Genomic DNA, 9,295 nt, shown 5'->3' with positions numbered 1-9,295 from the left:
GCTACAAGCATGGACGGCTTCAAAAGGGAATTAGATAGGCATATGGAGCAGAGGTCCATCAGTGGCTATTAGCCACAAGGTATAGATAGGGGCTCTGGGGCAAGTGATGCTCTGTCATCTTGGTGCTTGGGGGGGGGGGTCAACAGTGGGAGGGCTTCTAATGTCCTGGCCCCACTGGTGGACCTCCTGATGGCACTGGTATTTCTGGCCACTGTGTGATACAGAGTGTTGGACTGGATCGGCCTTTGGCCTGATCCAACATTGGCATCTCTTATGTTCTTATGTTCTTAAAATGCTAGGCAGGCAGGCAAACAGACAGACAGACAGACAGACAGATAAATCCTTAAGAATGTAAGCTAACATCTTCTGTCTGGAATGTGTTGCCTTTGTCGAGAACCCTTCACTCTGCTACTGGAGGTTGCTAGTGAAATTGGATTCCCCTTTCCCATTAGCAGCTATTGGCTAGCGCCTGTGATTTCACCGTTGAAGAGCATCAGTGCTGCCTGGGTCTTTTGTCCTCCTATGGTTTCCTTTCTGATAGCACGACCTGTGAGTGCTTCTCTGGCCTAATGCAGACCTTTGAAAACTAGGAGGGGGTTAGGAAATAACTCAAGATTCTCTCCTTTCTGCAGTAATACTTGCTATTTCTGGACATAATCTTCTTGCTGAGATTTTTTTTTTTAAATCTATTGAAGGAGTCTATTATTTCTCCCACCTGCCCACTGCCCTGCAGCTCAAGAGAGCACATATTTTCTGTTTTCTTTACATATGCTTATTTAAAGTACTTTTCAGGCTTTTCCTCAAGCAGCAAAAGCCAGCTGTCTTGCCGCACGTCACAATTCATCTGAAGAGCTGAAACATATCACTGAAGACAGGGCACCGAATAAAAAGCCAGACTTTTTGCACAACTGATATTCCACCACTAGAGGGCAGCATCTGCCTCTGTATATTTATCATCACTGCCACTTCTAAGTAGGCCTTTCACAGTGAAATCCTGAATAGAGTTACATCCTTTTAAGACCATTGAAGTCGATGGATTTAGAAGGATGTGACTCTGCTCAAGACTGCACCATTAGCTCCATTTTTATGAAATGACATTTAAATGAATCAGAAGAAACATAACAGGAATTAAATGGAGGCACAAAATAAATATAACCGCAGTTATCAAGACTTTCCCCAATAGTAGTAGTAGTAGTAGTAGTAGTAGTAGTAGTAGTAGTAGTAGTAGTGGTGGTGGTGGTGGTGGTGGTAGGAGTGGTAGTAGTAGTGGTGGTGGTGGTAGTAGTAGTGGTAGTAGTGGTGGTAGTAGTGGTGGTGGTGGTGGTAGTGGTAGTAGTAGTGGTAATAGTAGTGGTAATAATAATAATATTCACCATAGCAGTAAAAACAAAAATCCTTACCTACAAGAGTCTGGAGAGAAGCAACTGCAGTAGCAGAGAATGGAAGTTCTGGAAACTGACCATAACTGCAAAGGATGAAGGAGAGGTGCGGTTTGAAATGGAGCAAACCTGGAGGAAAAATCAGTATTCAAACCGCCTTTGCAATGAGATAAGTGAGTCCTTAGTACTAGAGCCAGTTAAACCAACATGAACTTCTTTGAACCAGTCTAAACCAGTTGAGGGAATTCTGGTCTCCTTTGAACCAGAACGGAAGCACCACTATTAAGACACTCGCTTGCACACATGAATCCATGCCATGGTGACATCGAGATTAGACTACACTGATGCACTGTCCACTGATCTCCCTTCAAAATCAATTTGGAAACTCCATTTGGTGCAGAATGCCGCAGCTCGGCTGTTACCGGGAGCTAGGCGGAGCATGCCTGTTACTCCCATTTCGCAGTCACTCCACTGGCTACTCATCAGTTGTTGTTCAGTCGCACAGTCGAGTCCGACTCTTCGCGACCCCATGGACAAGATCCCGCCAGGCCTTCCTGTCTTCCGCCATCCTCTGAAGTTTGCTCAATTTCATGTTCATTGCATCTATGACACTGTCTAGCCATCTCATCCTTTGCCGTCCCCATCTTCTTTGACCTTCAATCTTTCCCAGCATCAGGGTCTTCTCCAGTGAGTGCTCCCTTCTCATTTGGTGGCCAAAGTATTTGAGCTTCAGTTTCATTATCTGGCCTTCCAGGGAACAGTCAGGGTTGATTTCTTTTAGGATTGACTGATTGGATCTCCTTGCAGTCCAAGGGACTCTCAAGAGTCTTCTCCAGCACCATAGTTCAAAAGAATCTATTCTTCGGCACTCGGCTTTCCTTATAGTCCAACTCTCGCAGCCATTCATGACTACTGGGAATACCATTGCTTTGACCATGCGGACTTTTGTTGGCAGTAACTCATCAGTTACTGGGCTCAATTTATAATAGGGCATAATAGGCCACACCCAACAACAGGAACTCCTTTGCATGTTAGGCCACACACCCCTAATATAGCCAATCCTAATGAGTTTCTGCTGTTGAGTGTGGCCTATTATGCTAATGAGTTCCTGCTGGGCGTGGCCAACTTGGGAGCCAGCCGGAACTCTGTTCCTGTGCGTTCCTGCCCCCAAATAGCCCTGAGTTTCTGTCAGAGCTCTCTTGGCCCCACCTAACTCACAGTGTTTGTTGTGGGGAGAGGAAGGGAAAGGAGTTTGTAAGCTGCTCTCTGAGACACCTTTGGGTAGTGAAGGGCGGGGTATAAATCCAATCTCTTCTTCTTTTCTTCTTCTTCTTCTTCTATTCAAGACGGCTTTTTCTACTCAGGCAATAGAGTTGCCCTATACTAAATGATTCACAAAGTTACTTTGACAGATTGTTAGGGACTGTAGTCTATACTACTGTGTATGGTTTGCTGTAAATTGGATCCTATGTAATCTTGCACCATTTTATTAGTATGCACACTTATGCTTCACTTCATAAATTCTGGAGTACAATTAGAGACCAAATTCATATAATCACAGGATATTTTCCTCCGTTGTGTCTTGAGTTGATGTTATTAAATCTGTGGGACTCCCTCCATCTCCCTCGGATGCAGGAAGACCTGATTGTGTTACTGTGTGCTGTGGACAAGTCAGCTATAGATTCCTCTTGGAAAAACTTCGGCCCTCCTTCTCTCAAAGTGTGGTATAGGACCCTTTGGGACTTTCTAACAATGAGGAAAAATTCTAGAACAAGTTTCACAACACTATACAACCCCCCTCTCCTCTAATTATTTAAATTCTTGGTTTCTTGTTATACACAGGGCTTTTTTGTAGAAAAAGCCCAGCAGGAACTCATTAGCATAATAGGCCACACCCAACAGCAGAAACATATTAGCATATTAGGCCACACCCCTGAAAGCACAGCTCATAGGCATATTAGGCCACACCCTCATGTTACCAGACATGTGCTCATCCAGCCACAACCACCCTTTGCTTCTTATTCTGTTTACCTTGTTTGTTGTCCAAACCCAGGGCTTTTTTTGTAGCAGGAACTCCTTTGCATGTTAGGCCACACACCCCTAATGTAGCCAATCCTAATGAGTTTCTGCTGTTGGGTGTGGCCTATTATGCTAATGCGTTCCTGCTGGGTGTGGCCAACTTGGAAGCCAGCCGGAACTCCGTTCCTGTACGTTCCTGCCCAAAAAGAGCCCTGGATACATTTTATAATCCAGAATTATTTGGAAATGCTTCTGAATTAGATATCCTATTATTCTAACTGTTTACTTGTTATCGGTTCTATAACCCCTTCCCCCCCCACACACGCACTTTTGGTTTCTTTTGTTTTGTTTTCCCTCTGTTGGTTTTTGGATCTTTCAAACAGTTATGGTTCATTACAGTTAAAGGTATGGTAGTTCTTACTCAGGCTTCATGCATATACTATTGATTTCTTGTTTCTTGTTCCTCATTCTGGATGTTTGTATTGTTATATTTTTTGTATCTTTGTACAATTCTTCCATAAATTTTTTTTAAAAAACTTATGCTTTGCTTCGGTTGTTTTTTAGATTTCTGGTTGGTTCTACAACCCAAATCCAATTTCATTGTATCTTGAATGTCCCATCCTGCTGATTCTTTTGACTATGTATAATCCACCTTCAGTCTCAGTGAGAAAGGCACACTATAAATAATGTAAATAGTGTTTAAAATAAAAAAGCTAAATAATGTACTTTCAGTGCACTTTAGTAGCTGTGTTGTCAGGGGTGTGGCCTAATATGCTAATACGTTTCTGCTATTGGGTGTGGCCTACTATGTTAATGAGTTCATGCTGGGCTTTTTCTACAAAAAAAAAAGCCCTGACTTTAGTGATTGTTTGCAGGTGGATTTTGCTGTTTCATACAAGAAAATCCAGTTGCAAAGTGCATTGAAAGTGGATTGGAAGTGTGTTATTTAGTGTGTGTGAAAGCAAACATGCCACAATGCATGGGCTTTTGAGGGCTTCCATTCTGCCATAAGATTAGCAAAATTTCAATTTCTTGTTTAATAAACTTCCTCAGCCCTTGAGATATGAAAGCTTTGATTTTATCACCACACCTATCTCATTTCTGCAAAAGGTGAGAGGGTCCAGGGGCTAATGTTTATCCAATTTGGTTCCCTTGGAAAGAGAGAGCACTGAAGACTCAGCAAGATTTTATTTATTTACAAATATACGGTAGATGCACAAAAGCAACACCAGAGGGCAGCAAACCCCCTGTAGCACATCCGAAGCACTGTGACTGAAACTGTGTACTTGTCAGGTCTTTCGCTTTATGACTTAGCAATGAGCGTCTGCCTCTCTTTCCATAATGACCCTGCCTTTTCAATAGTCAGCCTCCTCCAAGCAGTTCAAGACAGCATTTGTAGCTGATCCTCAGTCCCGTATTATTTTACATCAACCTGAAGGGTTTGTATGTGATAGCCTATACTTTAAATTGGGCCCAGTAACTGATGAGTAGCCAGTGGAGTGACTGTAAAATGGGAGTAATAGCCGGCATGCTCTGCCTAGCTCCTGGTAACAGCCGAGCTGCGGCATTCTGGACCAACTTATCTGGGAGTACCGGGTTTGATTCCCTACTCCTCCACATGCAGCTGCTGGTGTGACCTTGGGTCAGTCACAAGTTCTTTCAGAGCTGTTCTCTCAAGGGCAGTTCTCAAAAGAAGTCTCTCATCCCCACCTACCTCACAGGGTGTCTGTTGTGGGGAGTGGATGGGAAAGGAGATTGTAAACTGCTCTGAAGGGCAGAGTATAAATCCAATATCTTCTTCTTCTACTACTACTCCTTGCTCCTGTTGGGGGAACTTATGTGTAGCCCATGAGTGGAGTGAAGGCGAAAAGGCTGAGGTTTTGTTTACTGCATGAGAGAAGAGCAGAGAAGAAGGGGTGCCATTTACAGTGCTTCTGAGTCTCTTTTCTTTGGTTAATCTAGAGGTGAGCAACACAGACATGCCATTCCAAGTGTACTTGAATGTATCGATCAGGTTTTTAAATGCAATCGCTATGGAGGAAACTGGACAGACAATTGCATTGTGGCCTTCCATGAATGTCTCCTGTGCCTCCTGTGAACAGATATTCTATCTGGAGGACTGGACTGAGCCCATAGGGGAGGGACCATGGCTCAGTGGTAGAACCCCTGCTTGGCCCTCCCAGGTTCAATTCTTGGCATTTCCCATTAAAAGGATCAAGTAAGCGGTGATGTGAAAGGCCTCTCCCCAAGAACCTAGAGTGCTGCTGACACTACTGACCTTGATAGTTTAGTATAAGGCACACCAGCAGTTGCATGTGGAGGAGTGGGGAATCAAACTCGGTTCTCCAGATTATAGTCGGCTGCTCTTAAGCAGTCCACAGCAGATTAGCCATGTCTGTTACAGTGAATGCATGTACAATCCATCAGTATGCTTGATTTTTTTTTTTTTTTGGTATGTGCATAATGTAATAATGTTTACATTCCAGTCACTGCATGTATATCTGAACATGTAATTTAAACCCCACATTTATCCACACATTAGCTCTGTTTTTAAAGCATCTGTGCATTCATACTTTCCTACAGATGTATGCATGTACATGCATACTGTAGTGTAATATGTGAACATGCCTCACATTGGACTAGGATCCAGAAAGCAGAGGATTAAATTCTGCCATAAACTCCCAGGGTGATCTTGGGCCAATCACTCTCTCTCAGCCTTGCCTACATCACAGGGTTGCTGTGAAGATAAAACGGGGAAGGGAGAACAGAAAGACGGAGACCTCTACCCTACCTGCAGATGGCCTTGCTGAGCTGTTGGTCATCCATGTTGAACCCACCTCACAGGGTTGTTGTGAGAATAAAATGGGGGAAGGAGAACCATGTGTATGGCTCTGAGTTCCTTGGATGAAAGGTGGAGTAAAAACTGAAGGATTATTTGGGTTAGCAGAGTGCTCAAGGCACGTAACACAGCAGTCTATCTGGCTTGTGTATGCTGACAACGGAGCCTCTTTATCTTTGCAAAACTAATATGAGACCTTTATTGGAAAGAACTCCATTCTAGACAGGACTGAGTAGAGATAGGATTCTAATCTAGTCTAACTAGCTAGGATGGATAGAAATGCAGGAAACATATCCTGCCCTCATAGTGCCAAGATGGAGAAAAGCTAGCATAGTGTGGAGAGAAGGTGTCAAGCCAGAAGGAAGGAAGATTCCCTAAGAGTAGCAATTTACACATCAAATGGATAGCATCAGAGCAGCAGAGAGGGAAGGATGATCAGGGTCCTGGCCTACCTATCTCTCTGACTCTCTTATAGTCCACCTCTGAAGTCTAAGAGACAGTGCAAAGTCCTTCGCTTGCAATAAAAATGTGCTAGACCAGAGGTGTCAAATATATGGCCCAGGGCCAGATCTGGCCCCTGCAAGGCCCCAATCCATCTTGAGAGTAACTGGCTATGTGTTGCTTCCTGCTTCTTACATTGCAGCACCTTCTGGCCAGTCTCTCCTAGTTCCTGCTTCGGAGGAGAGAAAGGAAGCCTCCCTTCAACTGGCTGAGGGCTCCTCCCCCTCCTCCTCTGTGGAGGGAGGGGGAGAGAAAGAGCTGTGGGGGGGATGGAATCTCATGGGACTTTTTAGAAGACCAGCAATGTTTTATTCCAGGTATAAGCACACTTTTTCTTCTGAGAGAGAGAGAGAGCTGACGGATGGCAACATTGTGGGTTTTGCAAGGAAAGAAGCGGACGGCATCGCTGGCCTGGACTCCCCTGGTGGTCTCCCACCCAAGGACTGACTGGGGCCGACCCTGCTTAGCTTCCGGGGCCTGAGAAGAGAGGGCCAGTCTGGGCCATCCGGGCCTCAGGTCCCCCGCCTCTCTGCTCTTTCAGCCCTCTTCCACAAGGACACCCTTGGACTCTGTGGATCCCCGTCAGGGAACGTCAGCCGGAGCCTTCACTGCGGGGGTGCCAAGGAGAGTCGGTCACGTAGGGCCCCCCCTCCCAGCAACACCCTCCTGAGCTGGAGTGCCTCCCCCCTCCCACTTGCTCATGGATGTGTCCTTCCTCTTCCTGTGAAAAGCAGCAGGCCGGGCCCAGCAGCAGCAGCAGCAGCAGCGGAAAGGTCTCGGCTGGAGGGAGCGGTGCCAAGCCAAGGAAGTGGCTCGCTTGAGCGAACCTTTCAGCGGATCAGTCTCTGCTGCTCAGGAGTGGCGGAGTGGGCCCCCTTGGCCGGCTTCCTCCCTCGGGCACGGACCCAGCAGGCCGGTGCCAAAGCCAGGCCACGCTAATCGGCAGCTCCCAGCAGCCGCTGGGAGGCCGTCTTGTCAGCAGGCCAAGGCTGGCTGGAATGCGTGTGTGTGTGTTGGTGCCCCAGACTGTGGGAAAGGGCTGCTCCCCTGCTCCCAGCAGCTGGCTTGCCCTGGGTCAGGCCCACTTGGGCCGCACGGCTTGGCTCAGCGGCAGGCGGCAGCTCCTTCCTGGCCCTTTGATGTGCAGCAGTGCCTGCCCGCGCACCCGCGCATGGCTGGGGAAGGAGGGAGGGAGGGAAGGGGAGACCTCCCCGGCTCCGGCTCCCAGAGTGAACCCGCTGGCGGGCGGGAGGGGGCCCAGAGTCTGGGCCAGACCCTTGCTGGACAGAGGGGGGAGCTATGGGGAGGGGCCGTCGGGCTTCCTGGCCAGCAGCCCAGCTGGCACAGGAGGATCAGGAAGGATCCGGGGTTGTGGAGCAGCGGCAGTGGAGCCTCTCCAGTCGTCCCTCACGAGTTCTGTGACACAGCCTGCCAGCCGGTCACTGGGTAGGGACGCCAGCCTCCAGGCGGGGCCTGGGGATCCCCCGGAATCAGAACTCCCCTCCAGACTACAGAGGTCTGCTCCCCTGGGGAAAAAAGATGCTTTGGAGGGAGGGGGGCCTCCGTGGCGTTGTACCCCCCCCCTCATGTCCCCGTCCTTCCCCCCCGGCCCCCCCCCCCCCCCTCCCCCGCCTGCTCCCTTGCAGCAGACGCGCCCCCAGCGCCAGCCAGCAGCTGCCCGCGCCTCCCGCCAGGTAAGTGGCCCCGGGGTGCAGCAGCCGCTCTTTGGGGCGATCGGGCGGGCGTGGGGAAGGAGAGAAGGGGGGTGACGCTGGTAGTGAAGCGGCCGCCTTCTGGCCTCGCGTCCTCGGGGCCGGCCTCGCCGGCTGCGGTGGCGGTGGGAACGGCCGCCTCTCTGCTCTGCCCGCCCAGCAGCCGCGCGTTTCCATTCCTGCCTTGCTTGGAGCACTTCCTCCGGAGCCACATCTTGGGCGCCACGGTGGTCGCCACCAGGGCCGTCCACCCCCGAACTAAAGTGGGGCTCGCCCCCTTAGCAATACGGTCGTTTCAGGCTGTCGCCGGGTCCTAGGCGTGTCTCCTCGGCAGTACTAAGCCCCACTCCGGCCCAGTACGGTTCACTCCTCAGTAGGCGTCCTGAGGGTTGCTTGAGTTATATTTTCCCATGCCGAGGACGCACACACGTATGATCTCGTTCTTGCTCAAGGTTCTTACTTCAGAGTACTCCTATGCGCCCCAGTGGAAAGGCGGTGTGGTACAGGGGTAGGAGGATTAGGATCGGGGAGAGCCAGAGTTCAGCTCCCTGCCCTGCCGTGACACTCGCTGGATGATCTTGAGCCAGTCACTTTCTCCTATCCTACCTCGCAGAGTTGTTGTGGGGAATAGGGAACCAGATAGGATAGCGTGAGCTCTTTGGGACACGGGAAGGCTGAAAATCTACTTGACAGATAAACCTTTGCCCTCTCTCAAGCCCTTTCCGGAATTATTTCTCTTTTGTTAATACCGTCAAAGCCTTTGCCACAGAGTAACTCCTTTGATCTCACTGGAATAAAAGGGGGCTTTAGGACAGGAACTTCCCCCTCCCCATTTGACCTTTTTT

General features: G+C 48.8%; 1 protein-coding gene across 1 annotated transcript in view; it reads left to right on the top strand.

Annotated features, from left to right (window-relative positions):
* The first annotated feature begins 8,379 nt into the window (after positions 1–8,379).
* The window catches only part of ACO1 (aconitase 1), a 68,763-nt gene continuing 67,847 nt past the window's right edge, over positions 8,380–9,295 (top strand). The window contains exon 1 of the mRNA XM_015414536.1: positions 8,380–8,432. The gene's annotated coding sequence lies outside the window, so the exon portion shown is untranslated. The remainder of the gene's footprint in view (positions 8,433–9,295) is intronic.

Source organism: Gekko japonicus, unplaced genomic scaffold, assembly GCF_001447785.1.
Source record: "Gekko japonicus isolate JY-2015 unplaced genomic scaffold, Gekko_japonicus_V1.1 scaffold492, whole genome shotgun sequence".
Classification (NCBI taxonomy): domain Eukaryota; kingdom Metazoa; phylum Chordata; class Lepidosauria; order Squamata; family Gekkonidae; genus Gekko; species Gekko japonicus.
The sequence above is the reverse complement of the archived record's forward strand: the minus strand, read 5'-3'. Positions and strand labels throughout refer to the sequence as shown.